The 22,736-nt window shown below is 43.0% G+C and overlaps 2 long non-coding RNA genes across 2 annotated transcripts in view; both read left to right on the top strand.

Moving 5' to 3' along the window:
- Positions 1-9,954, top strand: part of LOC308486957 — a 32,314-nt gene extending 22,360 nt beyond the window's left edge. The window contains exons 2-3 of the long non-coding RNA XR_013991412.1: positions 8,775-8,876; positions 9,612-9,954. This is a non-coding gene — a long non-coding RNA (uncharacterized lncRNA). The remainder of the gene's footprint in view (positions 1-8,774; positions 8,877-9,611) is intronic.
- A 7,265-nt stretch (positions 9,955-17,219) lies between these two features.
- On the top strand, positions 17,220-20,709 carry LOC308486939. Its single transcript, XR_013991396.1, has 2 exons — positions 17,220-17,339; positions 19,041-20,709. It is a non-coding gene; the product is annotated as an uncharacterized lncRNA (long non-coding RNA).
- Positions 20,710-22,736: the final 2,027 nt, after the last annotated feature.

Here is a 22,736-nt window from a genome sequence, read left to right as displayed (position 1 = left end):
GGGGTAGTGCCCTGTGAGCCCTATTGGTGCGGCCGCTACTGCTTAGATTCCTTCCTTCTGCATTCTCTGGTGACACTTTTGTCCTCTTACCTCTATGGAGAACTTTGCAGACAAAACAATTATACATATCTATACAGAGGTAGTTTCAGTGAGTTTGGCTGTGCTTTCTCCTAGATAAGTGGGAATAGGACAGCTGCCTTTAACTCACACTACTCAAATGGTCAGCGCTTTGGATCCTTACACTAGGGACTCAGCTGTGCAGCTGCAAATAAAACATTTTAAGTGTGTTGAAAAGTGCAATATACACATGTGACACTAGATGGCAACAGTGAGCTACAGAAAATTCAATAGATTTTTCCCCCCCAAAATGTTTTTTTAAAAAGCATTTTCTCAGAGTTTTTTTTATATGTGTGTAGATTCAACCTAGATTTCCACACCCTTCCACAAAGAGCACACACTTTACAGTGGTACCTCGAGTTACAAATGCCTCAGGTTACAAACTCCGCTAACCTGGAAGAGTTACCTCGAGTTGAGAACTTTGCCCCAGGATGAGAATGGAAATCGTGTGCCGGCGGTGCAGCAGCAGCAAGAGCGAAAGCACACCTCTAGTTAAGAACAGTTTCATGTTAAGAATGGACCTCTGGAATGAATTAAGTTCATAACTAGAGGTACCACTGTACTTGTAAACCTTCCATGGTGACTATGTCCAGGCCAGAAGGATGGGACAGCTCCTACCATACTTTGGGCATGTCACCTAGAATTCCATGCCTAAATAACATAATTAGTAACACTTCCTGTTTTACTGAATCAGACCACTGAGCATGCATAGTTCTCATTGGGCTGCTCCCCCCCCCCCCAGGTGGAATTGCCATCTTAGGTGGTGGTGGTTTTTAGAAAAGAATAGTTCTTTGTACTTCTGAAAACCTCAGAGTTCATCCAAGTATGCATCCAAACAGGTTTATCCCAGTGGCCTCATTTTCGCTCCATTTCTGTTGATAAGGTAAAGGTAAAGGGACCCCTGACCATTAGGTCCAGTTGTGGACGACTCTGAGGTTGCGGTGCTCATCTCGCTTTATTGGCCAAGGGAGCCAGCGTACAGCTTCCGGGTCATGTGGCCAGCATGACTAAGCCACTTCTGGTGAACCAGAGCAGCGCACGGAAACGCCATTTACCTTCCCACCAGAGCGGTACCTATTGATCTACTTGTACTTTGACGTGCTTTTGAACTGTTAGGATGGCAGGAGCAGGGACCAAGCAACGGGAGCTCACCCCGTGGCGGGGATTCGAACTGCCGACCTTCTGATCGGCAAGTCCTAGTCTCTGTGGTTTAACCCACAGCGCCACCTGCGTCCCATATTTCTGTTGATACCCTTCAGCTATTTGAGGATGTGGGTAGCCATTCTATCCCCAGGTCTTAAGATCTATGTTGATTTTTAAAAAGCATATCCTGTAAGGTACTACATGAACACTGCCCTCCTTCAAGGGCTGTGGCTTTTAAAAGGCCAAATACAATAAACGGAAATGTTTCAAACCTTGGGCCTTTTGGAATCATCATTGAAATTATGCCCCCATCATATTTCATGCTTAGCTTGACATCACATCAATTCCTTTATGAGCGATGATACTGTTGTGACATGATGGATGGCCTTCCTGCAGGGAAAATAGTTGCCATGCTGCATCCATCCCCACATTTACATTTTGGTAGATGTGTTCAACAAGGAACAAGGTGCTGTGTATAGCAACCTGGTTTTCCTAGGCTGAACACTTCATCTTGTTGTTGATGTTTTTCCACTGCAGTTAATTTAATCAAGGCTCATAAATCCTTAGTGCCAGATTTTATATATATATATATATATATATATATATATATATATATATATATATTTTCTACCTTTCCCCCTTGCTCCTCACGTTTCAGACAGGCCAGCTATTTGAAAAATAGCCGCACTATGAATCGAGAATCCAAGACAGACTCATGTCACAGCAGCAGTGCAAGTGGCTGACATATGAGCTGTTGCCCTTTATCTTAGGTGGCGAAGCTCTTTTTGACATGCATTTGACATTCCTTTACTCGGGTTCAAATCCCTATTGCAGGAGGAATGAATTGCACTTATGCTAATGAATCATGTGATTTTAGCGGTGAAGAAGTACTATAATCAAAATCAGTGAAAGACTTGTTCATCTGCTCATGTAGTTTCTTATGTAGGAAATTATAATCAAAGACTAGTATCAGATTTTCCTGTTTACATGTTCTGGATATTTCCCTGCCTCCATGTCTTCCCTCCCTCCCTGCTTATCTGTTACTGTTGCAGCACCCTATTCCCACCCCCATTTAAAATTCTTTTGTCTCTCTTATATGTCAATCTCAGCCCATCAGGGATGGAATGATGTCACAATTCTGTGTACCAAATCAGGCAGTATAAGGATGTCAATGAGGACAATTTAAGCCCATTGAAAAAACAAAAAAGAGAGAAATAAATCCATGGTTAAACTTTTCACTGGCATTACTGAACATTATCAAAATGCGGACCACTTCCAAAAATCCCAAAGAATACTCAGTGTTTTTGCCTAATTTTAGCAGACTATTTATAGAACCTTGACTATCACCTTCTTTGCACACAAAATCCATGTGTATACCCATATTTCAAACTTTGTTTTCAGTAAGACACCATTATAGCAAGACTTCTCTTGAAGTAATTTTTAAAATACCGTATTTTTCGCCCAATAGGACGCACCGGCCCATAGGACGCACATAGATCTTGGGGGGGGGGTTGGAAATAAAGGGGGGGGAAATATTTTTTTCCCCCCCAGGCGCGGGGCTGGGGCAGGGGAAGCCCGAGCTTCCCCCGACCCCAGCCCCAGAACAGGCTGCCGCCCGCAAGCCTTGGGAGCCCAGCGGGCACTCCCCGTACCGACGCCTCTCGCTTTCCAGGCTTCAGCGAAAGCCTGCATTCGCCCCATAGGACGCACACACATTTCCCCTTCATTTTTGGAGGGGGAAAAATGCGTCCTATAGGGCGAAAAATATGGTAATTGGGCAGTCAGTGGACTGGCCAGCTGGGTGAAGCAATACAAACAACAAACCTGTTCAGGACAATAAGGATTATGTGAAGGAAATGGTCAATGAAGGCTTTATCTATATGGAATTATGGCATAGCCAAACACATTTCCTTGCAGTCTGGAGATGCTTGGGAATCTGTCTTAGGTCTCCACTCAGACTGGCATGGCATGTTGCCACATAATGCATTTACAGTATTTATTACTTGCTTACTTTATATACCACTTGATTGTAAAAATAACTTCAAAACAGTTAACAAAAAGAATAAAACAAGGAAATTAGCAGTAAAAAACAATTTAAAACATTCAAAAAATAATTAAGATCAACAGTAGGCTAAAACCCAGATTAAAACACATGTCAAAATTCTACATATCTGCATAGGCTTGCCTAAACAAAAATATTTTTAGCAGGTGTCGAAAAACATACAGTGGAGGAACCGGCCTTATTTCAATAGGCAGGGAGTTCCAACGTGTTGGTGCTATCACATTAAAAGATCTGTTTCTTACAAATGCAGAACAAGTTTCATGTGGCAGCTGCAAGACTGCCGGTTGCACAGACTCAAGCAGTTGAATGGGCATATATATGCTTTAAGGCGGTCTTGCAGGTAAACTGGTCCCAAGCTGGTCCCATATGGATGCTAAAATATAGTACCCTCCTGTGGGCCTTCAGTTGAGAGTTTTTGGCTCCATGGCCAATGGTCAGGGAGGATGGGCATTGTAGCTCAACAACATGAGGAGGGCTTTAGGATCCCAACCCCAGATTTCAGTTGATATCCAATAAAGCCATACTCTGGAAAAGCACATTCCAGTTCATAGATTCCAGTTGTCTACTCTACGTATGCCTAACACTGAATATCTCCCACAGAGTTTATGATGCTTCTGGATGAAGTATATAATACACAAATAAAAAATATGGACAAAATTCTGAATCTGGATGGATAAACATAGCTTTAATTGTACCAATAAAGTGAGAACCCATTAGCAAATCCACGATGGCCTGTTTCTTATCTTACTGTGTTAATTATAGCATTTCAGGTTTTATTGTTAAACTATTAATGCTGATATTTTTGGCTCTTTTGTTACATGCCAGAGCTACTTACCACATTCGGGGCAATACTGGCGTGCTCTCTCAGTGAAAGGTTTCATTTTTAGTTTAGCTGTCTTCTTTTATAGATGTGCTGCTATGTTTCAGCTGGGTTTTCTAACCACGCTAATTGCAGCCAATCTCGGCACATTAATACCTGCCCCTATTGTATATACCATGTGTAGCTCTTGTCAGCTGCTTTAATTGCTAATTTGCACACATATTCCTTGAAAGACCCCACAGGTAGGGGAAATAAGAGCCTACCAAAAGTCTGGCAGATTTTACTGATCTTTTGAAGCTGTATAAAGATTCCATTCACAGTTCCTTGATAATATGATTTAAAATGTATTGGCAATAAAACAGGTTAGCTTAATTCATTGAAGCAGAGGGGATTAAAAGAGTGCATTTCTGGCCCCTGCCAGGAAAGGTTCCCCTGACGTAATTATATGGTGTTATATTTCTCGTCCCCTTTACTTTCCCCATCAAAAACTTCCCTTGCCTTTATTTATACCAAGCTTTTAATGTACAATTTATTTATTTATTTTAGTACAAACTGAATTATCTCCTGTGCCCTAGACTTCTATATTGACAAGCTTTTGGGGCCTGTGGGCATGTTTGGAATTTTGAGAAAGTGCTCTGGGGGCCAGTCACAAAATGTCTGCCATGGGGGTCACAACTAAATCTGAAGAAAAAGAAAGGACTGCAAAATGGAGCAGGCTTTCTCTGTTAAGTATAATTGTTTAATTCACACTGAAATGAAGAATGCCTCTATGGGTTGAACACTGGAATAGTCCAGTGGAGTATAGTAAGCTAGAAGCAGCTCTCTCTCTGAGTTAATGATTAACGTTCTCTGCTCTTTACACATGAGTGTTTAACCTTTGACCATGTGATTAAGGTATTCAATCGCAAATCTCCATCTTGAAGGGAGTTGCCTCCTTAGTCTTTCTCTGGGTAGCGGCTCATCTGCAAGACTTTGGAAAACATTGGTATTATAAGTGTATTTAAAAGAAGAATAAGTTAGGACAAACAGGACCGGGAACAAAAGGTTGAAGTGTGAAGTGCTGCGGTTCAGGATTCCAGCCACTCCATTCCTTTCCTCATTTCCTCGGGTTTTCTGTTGCCCGCTCCCTTGCATTCCATGCTCACTGAACATGCTCGTTCCACTTTGGGCTGTTTTTGTCTTCTCTCTAAGTTTTTATTTATTGTGATTCCACAAATCAGGGTTTCCCCACCACCCAAGCCTGACCTCTTTCTAGAAAAAGAGGTGCCGGAACTCACAGTGAACACCCCACCTGTTCTCTTGTAATGGCAATGGTGCCTACCTGAAAGGGGCCGGAACTGAATTCTGGTGAGTTCTGGCTGAAAAAAAGCCCTGCTCTTCTGCATGGGTGGAGTCATTTTGCCTACATAAGGACCAGCATGTGGAGAATTGCGTCCACTATTAGTCTATAATGATAGGATAGATATGATCAGAGTGAAACAGGTTACTATGGTTTTCTCCTTACCATTACCTGTGTGCCAGAGATCAGCAGCACAGACTGAAGACAATACAAAACTCTATACATTTGTTAAACTTTGTGATATTTACCTTATAGTTTGATTCCGTGGTTTCCTTTCGCCATTATATGTGCTCACTTATGTCTGCCATATTAACAGATCCACACCTATTTCCATTTCTGATCTCGATCCCTGTTTATTTCATACACAACTTCATAAATATTTTATTTTTTTCAATTTCTTATATTTAAGCTATATAGAGTTTCTGTTCTTAAAAAAAACTTTTTGTTCAAAAATAATGAAAACAATTAAAGTTAGAAGTTCCTCCCTCAGGTTTAGCATCTTCCTAAATGTATGCAGCTCCGTGACATGCTTTGCCTTGCCTACCTCGATTACAATTGTCTCTTTATTCTCTGACTTTGGATGGAGCCCTCCAAGTTGGCTGGCTCTGGCAGCTTGAATTAGGGGAGCAAGCTTGCAACCATATTGGGCTTTCTTCCTTTTTTCAAAAGCCATTCCCCAGGGAGTTTTCTGCTTTACTTGAGGAAGCAATCAGTACAGCGAGCCCAGTGAGCAAAGAGAGCTGTGAAAAGCCTTGTGATTATATTTTACTAAATTTAGGGGACCCATGGGAAATTCTGATCTTGATGGAAGAACTAGGGTTTTGTTGAAGTTGCAGAGGAGGTTGCAGCAAAGGCAAATCTAATTTACCAGGCCCAATTCCAAATCTTAAGCTATGAATGCTGCTATTTTGGATTTCTACTTACCAAAGAGTGGCTTCGAAATTCCTCCGTGCCTTTGCTAAAATCCAAACCCAAAGAAACATAATCTATTGAAGGAGACAGAAACTATCCTGTCATCACTGTTGCTAAATGGAAAATTTATGCCAATATGATTTCTACTACAGATGGGTAAATATGTCAGCTTTGGTTTTTTGCATCTGCTCACAGACACATTTTTGCAAAGCAATTTCCCATAATAAATAGCCCTTTTGCATGTTATTTTCATTATACACTAGTGCACAGTATATACAGCGGGTGGCGCTGTGATCTAAACCACTGAACCTAGGGCTTGCCGATCAGAAGGTCGGTGGTTTGAATCCCCATGACGGGGTGAGCTCTCGTTGTTCTGTCCCAGCTCCTGCCAACCTAGCAGTTCGAAAGCACATCTCAAAGTGCAAATAGATAAATAGGTACCGCTCCAGTGGGAAGGTAAACGGTGTTTCTGTGCGCTGCTCTGGTTTCGCCAGAAGTGGCTTGGTCATGCTGGTCACATGACCTGGAAAAACTGTCTGCGGACAAACGTTGGCTCCCTCGGCCAGTAAAGCGAGATGAGCGCCGCAACCCCAGAGTCCTTCGCGACTGGACTTAACTGTCAGGGGTCCCTTGCCTTCATACATTCTTAGGCATCCTTTCCATTGCAAAGTTAAGCAAAGTGTGAATTTCAATGGCTAGCTGTGTTCATGTACTGAAGTGTGAATTACCGTAGGTGGGTTTGCCTTTAAGGGGAATTTCTCTTCCATCCTACAAAAGGAGTCTGAGTTTCATGGAAACCCCTCCATGTCATTAAAAAGACAATTAACATTGATAGAATGATTGGATCCAGCAGCTGAATGACAAATACTTAAGAAAAGTATAGTTGGTTGATTTGAAACTACTTCTTCAGGCCATGCTGCGGGTGAACATAGGCAATTGTTTTTGAAGTGGTAACTTGCCACTTACTAAGCTGACTGAACTGTATTGCCATGAGAAGTGGTGGTGGTAGGATTGCCACTCCCTTGGTTCCTCAGGTTTTTGATCTCATGTAAATTGTTAGAGTATTTAAACTTGATTGGAATCATGAGATATGGACATCAATGGAAGTCCTGAATAAGGCAACAGAATGCAGAGAATGGGTAGAGGGGGGAATCAAACCTGAATGAAAGAGAACCAATTCACCCCATTCAAGGTATATGAGTTACATCAACTCAAGGGTATGTTTGCATGCTTGACGGATGCGAAACTCAATGCCACTGCCACTGTGCAACTATTGTCTCCAAATGTCTGTAGGGTCATTTGCTTCAATACCATGGAAATCAAATACTCTGGAGAAGTCAGATAGGAGGGCAGGGGGAGAGAGGCTCCCTCAGATTTCCTTCCAAGGAGACAATTAGCCTTTCCCAAGTCACTCACCGTTTCGTATATTCGGCTGATCTTGAGAAACCCACTTTTGGTGCCAGTGCCAAAGTTTTGTTAACGAAGTATGAGAAGCCTTTATAGACATTCTGAATGGTTACAGGGAAGGCAGGGGAGGGGGGAAGGAGGAGAAGACCATGGCAGCTGGCCAAGATGTATTCATTAAATTGGAAAGAGCCCTCCAGACCCATTCAGCTGTGCACATTCCCTTAGAGCAGGGATAGGGAAGCTGTGGTTCTCTGCAGATGATGCTGGCCGAAGCTTCCTTCATGGCTGTCCATGAGTCCTGCTGCCCAACAGCATCTGGGGGTGAGCTCTCCATCCTTGACTTAGAACACTTGGGAAGAGCTGGAGTTCAGATGAAATTATTTATGAAGTTTCAGTTTCCTTCTCATTGAAAAACAATGATTACCCATTTGTCATCTAAAATTTTAGCTGCTGGTTTTCATACAAGCACTGCACACAACATGTGGCTTAGAGAGAGCTGTGCAGGTAGGTCCAAGGGAGCATTTTAAAAGGTACCAGAGACTCTAAAGTCCCACAGGGTCACAAAAGCCCCAGAGAACACACACGGGTTGTGCACTCCCTGGGCAGGAAGCTTCTCAGATGAAGTGAGCAAAAATAAAGCTAGGTTTCTTCATTTCCTGGTAATCCCCATTATGTAATTGTTGGGATAACTGGTGCGTAAGCCAGGGCTGTAACCAGTCCTAGTCCTGTATATGGAGAAAGACTGGCATGCAATGCCTGTGATCAGGACCATGCTCAAGATGAAAGTTCAAATAACACAGGATAGCCTATGAGCTACCTATTGGCTTGCTCCTCCTTTCTCAAATATTTACATCTTTGTAGATTGCATGAAAATGATCATGCTACCCTCCCATTAATCACCTTTGAAAGCAAAGTTTCAGAGTATCTGCTTACCATATCCAGTTGATTATAAGATAAACTGTTTTGTTTTTCAGGTTTTGTTCCTAATGAATGTTTATGGCCAGCCCAATGTTCAAAGCAGAGTTACTTCCTGAAGCCATTTACAGGAAATGACACTGGAGTCAGCACAACTACTTGTAAGGATGCAGTTTCATATTTGGATGCCTGTATTCCTCATAGCAGGCAGATGGGCAGACTGAGCCTACCCTGCTTGGGTGCAAATTATTCGCAAGATGCAAACCTTCAGTTGTAATTTGACTTAAATCTGTTCAAAGTCGATGGGCATCAGGCAGCCTAGGAATAAGATTTCAACCATTGTTATTAATCTATGCAGAATAACAGCTGGATGCAGTCAATATGTAATGACAGAACAGCTATTAATACAAGTTTATCTTTTCGCAAGGTTCAAAGAGATGGGTGTGTCCCCCCAAGTCCAACAGGAAATAAATCTCCTTAAATCATTATTAATTTAAGGGAAATCCAAGACTAATATGACTGTAGATTATTGGCCAGGATTCTTGGTCATGTCACAGCAGAGGCCTAGAAGCATGCACTTTCTGAATGAGCTCTTTGGCATTCTCCTTTCCCTCCTTTTCCTAGCTCAGCAAGGTGAGGGGTATATACTGGGGGTATATACTCAGACCGTATATACTGCTATGAACATACACAAAGTCTAGGATGGCCATATGCCCTACTTGACGTTGGCTGCTAGAAAATATTCTCCTTTTTGAAGGGCTGCCCAGTCAAAGTCTGGGTTAAGATAAACAAAGATAAGAAGAAAGAACAGGGACAATGAAGTTGCTCTTCAGCTGTTAGTGGGCTGATTGTGCCCAATCTCCTGCACTGTTTAAATGTGTATTCTATTTCTATAGCTGAAAGAGGGAGTCTTCTGCCTGAAGTGTCTCCACCCCCATTGTTCAGACCAGATACTGAGATCCAGCTCTGAGGGCCTTCTGGCGGTTCCCTCACTGTGAAAAGTGAAGTTACTCTTCTTGGCAGTGGTGCCCTCCCTGTGGAACGCCCTCCCATCAAATGTCAAGGAGATAAAAAAACTATACAACTTTTAGAAGACATCTGAAGGCAGCCTGTATTGGGAGGTTTTTAATGTTTGCTTTTTTATGTTTTTGTATGTGCTGAAATTCACTCAGAGTGGCTGGGGCAACCCTGCCTGATGGGCGGGGTTAAATAATAAAATTATTATCATTATCATTAAAATGATAGTCATTATTTCTAAATTTTCATCTCTACATATAACTTAGCACGTGCTAATTTTATGCAAACCAGCACCCTCCTTCTGTTGATGTACTTCCTCTTCTGTGTTACATAAGGTAAAGGTAAAGGTACCCCTGACCATTAGGTCCAGTCGTGGCCGACTCTGGGGTTGCGACACTCATCTCGCTCTATAGGCCGAGGGAGCCAGCATTTGTCCACAGACAGCTTTCTGGGTCACGTGGCCAGCATGACTAAGCTGCTTCTGGCGAACCAGAGCAGCGTACAGAAATGCTGTTTACCTTCCCGCCGGAGCGGTACCTATTTATCTACTTGCACTCTGACGTGCTTTCGAACTGCTAGGTGGGCAGGAGCAGGGACCGAACAATGGGAGCTCACCCCGTCGCGGGAATTCGAACCGCCGACCTTCTGATTGGCAAGTCCTAGGCTCTGTGGTTTAGACTACAGCGCCACCTGCGTCCCTCTGTGTTACATAAGCAGCCCCTATAAGAAGGGTACCGAGAACTATGGGGATTTTCTTTCTTGTGGTACTCAGTCTCCTTGGACGTGGCCACATATAAGAGGTGTTTGCAGACTGCATTCATTGAGCATACAATCTGTGTACCTGTGTGTACAGTAGCTGAACTGTAGAAATCAACAAATGTATACTCTTTTCACATATACAATTATTATTATCATTATTATTATTATTATCATATCATCATCATCATCATATTATTATTATAATTATTACTATTATGTATTTATACCCCACCTGTTTCCCTTACAGATGAAATAAGAATGGCTAAAAACATAGAAAAAGAATAATTAAGCATAAATAGAATTAAATCTCTCAAATCTATTAAAAACATACAAACAATCACAACTTATTATTGTATATTTATTTATATATATTATATAGACACCCTATTTGACACCATGGACTCCTTTTGGGAAGAAGGGCAAGATATAAAAGCAATGAACAAATAAACAAGTCACATACAGATGTTTTTGTATGAGAGACAGCTTGTACCTGTGTTTAGTGTCAGGGGTCAACAAGCCTATAACCAAACTCTGCTTTAGGCAAAAATGTTAGTGGCAATTCTGCTATGAATTCTCTACTTCATGTCTTCACAGGTAATACATGCCTCTAACCAAGGCATGCAGATCTAATAATTCAGATCAGACAGTGATACCCATTCCATCTGGGGTTGTGTGTATGCTTAAAAGCAAAGGGCTGGTTATGCACTGCAGCCATATCTGAAACTTTAAACTTCCACAATACAATTTTATTCTCCACAATTGCACGGCATATTTCCCCCATAAAATATACATAGATACCTATTAATGTGTAGTCCCTGCTAGCCTCTGCTTTAAGTGTGGGTGTAGGGGGGGGATTCTATTATTCCTGTTTGTAGACAAAATGGGGAACAGATCACAGCTAGCTAGAACAGGAAATTAAAAAGTAGGTGTGATCTCTGATTTAACAGATCTCTTTTAGCTCTCACCCCATACCACTGGTTTTCTTACATTTACACACCTATTTTGTTTGCTCTATTTAATCATTTTATCTTATGTCTCATTCTCCAGAATACCAAAGCTCTAAAAATGTGTTGCTGGGAAAATGTTGGCTTACGTCAATTCATCTTAACTATTGCCCTCGTGTTCTTGGGCAAAAGTTGATTCATTTCCCAACTTTCACTTTAGTTTCCTTTAAATATTTTATTGCCCTATTTTTATGGCTCTGGGAATAGCAAAGTGCTGTGTTAGGCTAGGATTATATAGGGTGATGGCCAACATTAGTGATACTTGAGAGTAGCTCAATTTATTTCAATGGGTCTACTCTGAGATTGACTAATGTAGTCCCTGTTTGTTTCACCACTCTGAAAAAAATGGTGTTATCAGCAAACATGGCCATCTTGCTGTATTTTTGTGTATTGCACCAAAAACTATATATGGATGTAATTTTCTGAAAATATAGATGTCACACACTCCCATCTCCTTTATATTGATGAGAAGCAATGTTTTTTCCACATTTTTCACTAAAATACAAACAATTCTCACTTATGAACAACACAATTAAAAGAGATTAAGTTTAGTTTATGGCAATAATTTTTTAGTGGTACATTTGCATTTTTTACTACTGATCCAGAAATGCATAAAATATGCTTTGCTTTAATTAACAAGCTGGCCTGTTTAGAAACAAGTGGTTTTCACAGTTAGACAGCATTATTTAGGATAATTTAAAATTACTTAATGGTTCATTAACATTTGTAAGAAAGAAGAAAATGGTTTTCCCATCCTCTGATATATTGAACAATATTAATATTGTTTTCAAAACATAGAATGGGTGAACTTTTCTGTTGCCCGAATACTGACAGCTTCTGCATGTGTAGCTGGCCTTGGACCAGGCTGCCTGGAGCATTGCTTTCTTCCTATATACCAGCCAGATAACTGTGATCAACTGGAGAAGCCTTCCTGCCTGGCCCATAGGGATGGATGCATATGTCAATTTTAGTCTCTCTCAGTTTCCCAGTCTCCAAATTCCCATAGCTGCTTGTTTTCATCACTCCGCTGGCACAGATCACCCAAATGTATCAACAGAAGGCTCACCAATGGTCTCCCCATCACTAGCAGAGCCTGGCAAAGTCCCCCAAACAGGGCATTCTGGGGTCAGGGCAAGGCTAAACCAGACCTCTGGGCCTGATCTAGACCTGATCCATTAAGCCTGCACTGGACTTGATTGTTGAGCTAACCTGAAGCTGCCACAGAGTCAGACCCAATCTGTCTGCCCAACTGGGTTCAACTGCTGCTGCTGCTGCTGCAGCAGCAGCAGGTTACGATTGCTCTGAAAATCAGGAAGGGATTAGCAGCTATGTCTTTGTGACAGTTGCAGTTGTGGGGAAAATCTTACCTGAAGACTACCTCCCACCCAGATCTGTCCCTGTTTCCACGTGCATATTAAAGGCACAGAAACATCTTTAGTTATTGGCATAGGAAATTCTTATTAGTAGTAAGCATTCTTAACGTCTTTCGGATTCCCATGGATCATGAGTTTGTTAAGAAGACTGGAATGTTAAAAAGTGGTGTCTGCTTATTTAAATAGGTTTCTGCAACCTCAGTATTAAATAATTACACCCTTTAAAAATAAAATAAAAAGGAGAATATTAAATCACAAAGCCATCAAGAGGATGAATTATTTTGCCTGTGAAGTTTAATTGCTGCTGCTGGAATCCTCGTAGGAGAGGTGTAGCATATGACAGTAATTAATTACAGCTTGGTCCATGGCTTGTTCACACAATACCTAAAAAAAAAGTGTAAATCCATTCCTTGCCCCAAATAATTCACACTGACACCATGTTTCAAATCTCAAAAAAGGCCTATAGGTATCTATAAATTCCAAATGTCCTTTGTCAGAATTTTAAGACAGATTGCCTTCAGCATGTCTTCTCAACTCCCAACATTTGTGGGCAATCAAGGGCAATACTCATCGTAAGGAGCAATAAAAAGTGATCCCTCATTCAACAACTGATGTAGCATGAAAGTTAAAATGCAATCCAGATTTAGAAAAGACGTTTGCCCCGAAAAATGCTCAAGAATTCCTTAATGATGGGAATGCCCCGAAGGTTGCTTTAAGTGGTTTTGCCTTTGATGTAATGTTGGGGCATGAATGTTTCATCTTCTTTTGCATTATGGATAGAAAACTCGGCCATAAATAGGTCTGTATTATATTTAAGTAAGAGGGGTACAGTATTCTTCTAGGTCCCAGCTTGCGTTCCAACAATCCCCACCTATGCTATTTCTATACAACATTTAGAAATTTCCTTTTCACCCCACCCCTCCTTTGCAGACCATCCATACTGAAAAGGATAGAGAAGGCAAAGAGGTGGAATACGGGCAGGAGGAGAGTGGCAGTCTGTAGGGACAAAAGGAAGGACTCAGGTATATTACTCGACCGAGAAGAATTGCTTTCAGGGCCAAGTCAGACTGAATTGGGGGCTGCATTTGCTTATTCACCTTTGCCCATTTGGGTATATCAGGGCAAATCCAACTGGAGCTCTCCAGACATTGGGACCACGACTCCCATCATCCCTGGCCATGCTGGCTGGTGCTGATGGGAGGTAACATGCTGGTGAAGGCTGGTCATCGTCACCATGCAGAAAGTTGGGGATGGTCCATCATGTGTGTTGTAGTTCTAGACAAGGGATGGGGAATCTTGGATTCTTAATTTGCTGTTGGACTGCAACTGCCCTAATCCTGGGTCATTGGCCATGCTGGCGGAGGCTGATGGGAACCTAGAAACATCTGGAAAGTACCACATTGACTGTGTTCCTGAAGGTGTGGGAGAAGTAGAATTCCTCTCCTCCCACCAATGGACCCATTTCAACATAAAGATTAGACCCCAACCCCACACTATATGCATGAATATTACAGACATGTTAATGGCAGTCTTCATCACATTTCATTTTGGCCCTAAATAGCATAAGAATCTAGAAATTGGGGGCCCTGTGCCTTCCAGATTATGAGTGGAAGGACTGAATCACAAGTTTGCAGTAGAAATCTCAGCTTCTATGCACCACAAAACAGTGTTGTCTGGGGAGCAAAATGCAGTTTAAATAGTATCGATACTTTGCTGAATGGGGACTATGCACTGTAAGTGTTATGGTGCTGGTCACTTGCATCTTCTGATCTGCTTGGTCCTGTGTTGAATCAAACTGTACAGGGAGTTAAGGCACTGCATGGAGTGTCCAAACAGGCTTTGCAATGGGATACCTAGGTGCTTTTATAATAGTCCCACTGTGCTCTGTATTTCCATGCCTTCCTTGTGATTTTGCCATTTCCATCTCAGAGGATCCTATTTCTCCCATTGCTGCAGCCTTGGATCCAAAAAGAAACCAAACATGGCTCTCTGTCCCTCTGCTCTGTTACAGACTGACTCCTTTTCTCTGCTAACAATCTCTCAATGGAAGGAAGGACTCATTCCCATCTGCCACCCAGCGCAGAGTATCTGCTTTGTTAATTGCCCATCACCTTCCTTTTGCTTTCCATGATGGCTCTTCTCCCAGGCAATTTCCTGAGCACAAAAAAAAACAAAAAAAAACTGGCTTGGCCTTTATTTTGACATTGCTAAATCCAGCATATGGCAGCCCATCTTAATACTCTGTGCATTGATTAAACTCCAACACCCATGAGACTGAGGAATTTAGGGGAGGATCTGTTATCCAAGAATTTAGAGGAGTCAAGGAACTCACAAACCCATAACAATGTTCTAAGGATGTGGGGCTGTGCCACTGACACCACTGAGTTTGCAAGGCTTTCCAGTCCTCAATGTCCATGCATTGAGCATGGATGTGCTCAGCAGGGAAGCTACCTGCAAAGACCTCCAGGGAACCAGGAATCCTGATGGAAAGGATTGCAGCTCCCAGAGAATCCTACATGCACATGTGCACCCTCTACACCCACCCACTCAAGGGTGGTCCATGGAAGCTACACCACGCTGTGCCCCCCCCCTTTAATTGTGTGCTTTCGCACAAGTAATGCATGAAGGGGGTTGATTCTTGCTTGGCTTCTCATTCTGAGTTACTCACTGATCAGATACAAAAGGGACTGTGTTGCTCTTGATCTGCCCATGCCTTTTTACCTACTGACAAGCTTGACAACCCAATAGTTTCACTGACTGACTGTTTCCTGTCTGCTTGCCAGCCCTGACAAAACCAGCAGGAGAACCATCTATTTTTATGTCATCATTTCATCTGTTGCAGCCTCTAACTGTTGCTTTCATAACCTGGGAAGGTCTGCAATAACAACTGCCTTAAAGGAATAATACCTCTTAGAATCTCTTTCTCGTTGATATCTAGTTGATTGTAGGATTTTCATACTCTTTTATCTACACTCTTTGCTTCTCATTTCAGGATCCCCTTAACATTTGAACTTGACATAAATCACTTGACAGGCCACTTCCATATATCAGAGGAACCAAAAAGGATGAAAATGCCAAACAGTAATGGGCAAGGCAGTTAAAACCACTTCCCTACATACTATGTCTCTGGATCGGAAGTAACGTTAAAGTTTTATGTCACCATTTTAAATTTTAATCTATCACCAGTGCATCTAGACACATGTTGACATTTTAATGTCTCAGATGACATAGGCGTTTTGTCAAAGTATGGTACCCATTAGCAAAGTATGTTGTGCAGCAACGCAGAGAGAGCATCACTGCTTCAGCACAAGAAGGTACAATTCTCCATGCCCTAATGGTGGCCAAGAGATTGATATTGAGAAACTGGAACAGCAGTGGCACCTCTTCCCCCGCATAGCTAGGATCTGACACATGTGACAAGAGGGAGAAGGGCTGCTGTAGCTCAGTTACATGCAGAATGTCCCCAAGTAGGGCTGGGAGGAGGCCATGTCTGCAATCCTGGAGAGCCACTGCCAGATGGACCAATGGTCTGATTTGACCTAAAGCAGCTTCAGGTGTTCCTAATCTAATCCTACAACCTTGCCTTTAGAAACTACAGTGGTTTAAAGGAAGGGGATGGATTCTACACTCTCCTTCAAGGAGCTCAGAATTAGCCACAAAGTAAGGAACTGGCTATTCGCTTCTCCGCTTGGCATGGGTATGTTCTTACATTGTAATAGCAAAGCATACATACTCTCTTGATGCTGCTTTAAAAGGGGGGGGGGATGCAGAGCAATGCAACTGATAACAGAAGTGTTAACAGCTGATAACAAAAGATAACTTTTAGAATAGCCTTTGAAGGGGTGGCAATAGCAACACAAACAAAGAATACACAAATCATCCCCCCCCCCATCAAGATGGCTTAGAATAAAAATCCAGTAATCAGATCCAGCTCAGTGAATCAAGACCAAAATGCAAAAGCAAACCACTTCCATCAAATTGTCTCCACCTAGAATGCCTGTCTGTAGAAAAGTCCCTTTTATCCCATTTGAATTTACTGCTCAAAATGCATTAAAATACAAGACAATACATCCTGCAAAGCAGCGCTGGCAATAGCCAGACATTTTCCATTTATTACTGCATTTAAAGTATGATTCCCAAAAGAGTCTGGAAGGTGAGCTTGTGGCTCAGTTCTGAACCACTCAGAAGTATGTTGTCATGATTAGAAAATCTCTTCTGGAAAGTGCATCTAAACAAGGGCAAACCCCTCCCCCCTTTAAGAATGTTTTATTGCCCTGCACATCTGTTCTGAGATTATCAAACCTGGAAATAATAGCTTTTTGCATTGTCAACCCCACCCTGTAATTTCAGGAAAGGTCTGACCGCAGAATTCAACCAGGAGATCTTTATTTGACTGGCCTCTTGCTGAACTACCATCTCAAGGGGAGAAGAGAATGAAGAGTCAAATTGAGTTATGCGGTTAAATTCTTTGGTCAGTATCCTGTGTAAAAAACTGATTTAACCTTTTTTTGTAGTTGCATTCATAGAAAATGCTATGAGGGTCCATGTGCCTTGAAGTGCAGGTCTCGTCATTGCTGCACATTGCAGGTATACTATCAGTAGCTGGCTTAACTGCATCATGTTCCTCATTCAACAGCAGTGAGAACCATAGAATACTGTGTGACTCATTTTTGCACATCTTGTACACTATTGAATGTATTGCGCATCAGTTTCTATAATCAGTGACTTCTTTCCTTGAGCTTTTTTGATGGTGAAGACACTTACATGCACTTTTCACAATCACAACAGCTGTTGCGCTGCCACTTCTCTTACATGTAGGATGGCTGCCTATTCATAATATTACATGCACAACATATTTGGGGAGCTGACAAGGAGTGTTCCATGCAGCTACTGTAATATTTTAAAGGTTCTTATCTTGTAAGGGTAAAGGTCCGTTAGGTCCAGTCGTGGACGACTCTGGGGTTGCGCACTCATCTCGCTCTATAGGCCGAGGGAGCCAGCGTACAGCTTCCGTGGCCAGCATGACTAAGCCGCTTCTGGTGAACCAGAGCAGCGCATGGAAACAGAGCAGTACATATTTACCTATTTATCTACTTGCACTTTGACGTGCTTTTGAACTGCTTGGTGGGCAGGAGCTGGGAATGAACAACGGGAGCTCACCCCGTCGAGGGGATTCGAACTGCCGACCTTCCGCTCGGCAAGCCCAAGAGGCTCAGTGGTTTAGACCACAGCACCACCTGCGTCCCTTTCATATCTTGTAAGTCTACCCATATGTGTACGACGTCTTCTGGTACGCAAGAATTGCATGCATACAGGATAGTGCTGAACCTAGCTTGTTCTCTAAATCAGATTTTTGCCCAGAACTTAGTGTTCATTTTTCATGGAGGGTCCTATCTTTCCCCTAACTGTTCACAATTGTTCAAGTCTGTTCACAGTAGCTTCCCAGTAGTTTTCCTCATCTGCTGCTGCCTCACTAGCCATTTCCCCATCAGTTCAAACAATTTCAGCCACCCAGGGAGCATATACTATATGTGATGCTGTCACCTTGCAATCAGTCAAATTTAGGCATGCACTGATACTATTAATTCCATGAGTAAAAGCATCTTCCTATATTGGTCACCCTGATGGTCCCAGCCAATCAGGGATCACTCATAAGAATTGAGCAGTTTGCCAGTCCTTTCCTAACAATTCCTCAGAAATGTGGAATTTTAATTCTGAGGAACAGTTTTGTGAAACTTTTATGGCCTGGTGCTCATTTGAATTTGGTTTAATGTCATGGAATTCATGTGGGACACAATCATGGGAATACGTGGTTCAGCTTTGCTACCCATAGAAAGTGTTCAATCAGATCAAGAAAAACATGATCCGAATAGCCATTAAGACTATCCCGCAAATGCGTACAAAAAGGGAACATATTTGGGTTTAGTTTCTGATGCAGAACATTTGCACCAGTGTTCTGGTGACATAAACCAATTTTTCCATGAGCAGAAGACACTGTCCCCATATAGACCAACCCATCATTAAACTGCTATTCAGCTACTGCATTAAAAAATAACCCGGTGAATTGGGCCACTGTGAGCATAATAAGGCATATTGTGCCTTTCAATGCGCAAAGCGACTCATTTTTCATTGCCCATGGACTTACTTTGGCAACCCTCTCTTTTTTTGACAGCCAGAGGCGACACTCTCCCAAAGTCATCACAGCACTCCAGGAATGCTTGCGCTGCAGATGTAGAATCAGCTGAATGCCAAACTCTTTTGTTCAGCTGTCAATGCCTTTTGTCCCTGCAAAAATCCTTAGAATACTTTTGGTATGGGAGAGGCAGGCACTTACATGCTGTTGACTGAAATGATTCACGATCTGATTGAATCCGAAGCCTAAGTGTAACTTTTATGTAAACCAGATTAATTAGTCTGTGCCTGTTAAGTCCCCCAGGCATCAGCTCTTGGATTTAAAGCATCTCAGAAAGGCTGAACTCTGCAGAAATCTAAGAAGGCCTTGACCAAGCCCATCCCCAGAGTATGCAATCCATGGCTCTGATTCATTCACTTGACTCAAGCTCCACTGCTGCACCTGCTGCTCTTTCTGGTCTTTTGAGGGCAGAACCAAACTGTCTGAAGACACATTGCATGCTGATGATTTCAACATTAACGAAGAGGTCATGTGACCTGAAGAACCTGCATTTGTTAAGTACTGCTGCTGAACAATATTCTCTCTAAGGCACTAATAACCACGCTCTCCACCCAACACTCCCTTTGCCCTGTTCTTTTTCCACAGGCCTTGAGCCAAGAGAGAAACTGAATCTGCTTGCAATGGGGTAGGGATGTTACCATCACTGCAGACCTCACCCCACCACCCGCTATTAAAGCCTTCAATTCTGAGGTCGCATATACCCTCCATAAACATAATACTTAAATCTCCCTTTCTCCACTCCCCTTCTTGTTAACATTGCCTTTTGTTTATGTGCAGTTCAATGGATGATAAAAACAGGAAACCCATTAACTTAAGTAAATAATTCCTTCTTATTTGGATCTATAAACTATACATGGACATAATGTTAGTGCTGAGCTGAAACAGGGAGACACATTTAGCAAATGTTTTGCTTCCCATCAAACAACTCCTCCCCCCCCCCAATGATTTTTCCTAATGGGTGTAAAATTGTTCACAAGAGGAAGTGTTCAGGAGGGGAGGGACTACGTCCATGTCGCCAAGGCTATTGCAGTGTTATTTCCTCACCCTGATCCACAGAGGGATCAGGATGAAAGTCAGCCCTGCCTTGAAGGGATCCTGGCAAGGTGTGTTCATTACCCCTCCACTGCTTTCTCTGCTGATGTGGCACATCTGTCAGCAAGCTTGCTGGGCTCAAGAGCCATGCTGGGTGATGATAGCAGACCTGCACTCCTGGCTGGCAATGAAAAGGTTCATGCAGCAGAATAAGGCCAGGGTCATTGTCTTAGTTCCACAGGCAACAGGGATGGACACTGTCTTTCTTTCCTCCAATCAGAGTGTGCACTCTTGGAGCCAAAACCGCTGCAAGACTGGCCCAGCCATGTCCTCTGCTTCATCTCTCCTCCCTCCTGCCACCAGCTCCAGTTTTAGAAAGTTTATCAAAGGGGAATCTGCTGCAACGTATTGGATATACTATTCTGAATTGGTTTTGTCATTTGATTTGCCAACTGTGGTTGAAGTCTACATACTCTCCAACATTTCTCTGATGAAAATAGACACCCTATTCAATGATGATGATGATACCTCACCCATCTGACTGTGTTGCCCCAGCCACTCTGGGCAGCTTCCAGCATATATAAATCATAATAAAACAACAAACATTAAAAACTTCCCTATACAGGGCTGCCTTCAGATATCTTCTAAAGGTTGCATGGTTTCTTATCTCCTTGGCTCAGGGGTTGCCTAAGTCCATACCCTCCATCATTTCTCCAATGAAAATAGGGTTGTCTTCCCATACCATCCAACATTTGTCTGATGAAAATCGAAACGTCCTAAGGAAAAGCAGGATGTTCCAAGATCAAATCAGAAACTGGGACAGTTTCTGCAAATCCAGGACTATTCCTGAAAAATACTTGGAGGGCCTGAAGTCAGTCTTTGTAGGAATTTGGCTCATTAGATTGATATGGAAAAAGAACACATAACACACACAAATGAGGCTTCTGAGAGGAACACCGCATGCATCTAACCAAGTGGCGCAAAACATTTGCTGGCCTTGAAGGTGAAACAATTTAACACTCTTTATTGTTACAGTGGTGCCCCGCAAGACGAATGCCTCGCAAGACGGAAAACCCGCAAGACGAAAGGGTTTTCTGTTTTGGAGGCGCTTCGCAAGACGAATTTCCCTATGGGCTTGCATCGCAAGACGAAAGCCCATAGGGAAATGCTGGCGGTCGGGAGCAAAGACTTTCGCCCACAGCCGGCCTTCAGAAGAGGACCTCTTCTGAAGGCCGGCGGGGGGCAAAAGTCTTTGCTCCCCCCGCCTGCCTTCCCCCCCGCCTGCCCCGGGCGATCTTAAAATGCTGGCGGGCGGGAGCGAAGCGTTCGCTGCCGACCCCCAGCATTTTAAAATCTCCCCGGGACAGCAGAGAAGTCTCTGCTGTCCCGGGGAGATTTTAAAATGCTGGGGGTCGGCAGTGAACGCTTCGCTCCCGACCCCCAGCATTTTAAAACGCTGTTCCGAAGCGGGGCGGGGGGCGGGAACACCTGCCCCAGCCGCCCCACTTCGGAACGCTGTTCCGAAGCGGGGCGGGGGGCGGGAACACCTTCTGAAGGCGGGCGGGGGGCGAAAGTCTTTGTCCCCCCTGCCTGCCTTCCCAGGGGCTTTTAAATCGCCCCGGACAGCGGAGAAGTCCTCCGCTGTCCGGGGCGATTTTAAAATGCCGCCCGCCAGCATTTTAAGATCGCCCGGACAGCGGAGAAGTCCTCCGCTGTCCTGGGGTTTTTTAAAATGCTGGGGGTGGGAAGAAAAGCCCTTGTCCCCCCCCCCCCAGCCTTCAGAAGAGGTCCGGGGACAGACTGTCCCCAGACCTGGTCTGAAGGCGGTTTCCCTAGGAACGCATTGATTGATTTTCAATGCATTCCTATGGGAAACCGTGCATCGCAAGACGAAAAACTCGCAAGACGAAGAGACTTGCGGAACGAATTAATTTCGTCTTGCGAGGCACCACTGTATATTCAAGCTTATTTTTCAGCCAGAAACTGCCACCAAACTGTAAGTTATATCCCTGCTTTGGGCCAACAGTACGGAAGGCAGACGGATACAGAACACAGATAAAATGGTTCAATGCCAAACAACCTCTTTCCGAAGACCCACAATTACTCCTCCGTATGCCTGCTTAGACACAATCTCCTTAAATCACTTGTCTCTTCATTGCTTTTCTGTTATCTCAATAATAACAAGACCGCAGTTTTTATCACCTTCGCTAATCTCTCACGAGGACAAGAAGGGAATCTTGTAGCAGGAAGGCATTGGTGATTTAACCAGTTAAGGTTTTTATTAGCTTTTTCCACATTTTAACTGTACTTCCTGATATAAAGCTTTATCTTTCTTTTATCCTGCTTAGAAATTCCGGCTAATAAAAACCCACCTTAGAACCAATAAGCTTTTCGTAGAACTGCTTGATTGTGGGTGGGGAAGGATATGTAAATTAGGGGTCATGTGAATGGTCGCTGTGAGTTAAGAACCACTAGCCCATTGCACACATTTAATCAGAGAATGTGGAGAATGTGCACATAGCCTGCCTACAGAGAAAGAATTCTGCATATTCTCTGGCCAATATGCAGAGTCCCCAACAGGACTTGGGGGACCTGTATAGCTAGTTGGAGATTACGCATAACGACCAGAGAATGTGCAAGATA

The sequence above is a fragment of the Podarcis pityusensis genome (genome assembly GCF_964106645.2).
Source record: "Podarcis pityusensis genome assembly, chromosome: 10".
NCBI classification, from domain to species: Eukaryota; Metazoa; Chordata; class Lepidosauria; order Squamata; family Lacertidae; genus Podarcis; species Podarcis pityusensis.
Note: the sequence above shows the minus strand (reverse complement) of the source record. Positions and strands in the feature narration are given on the sequence as shown.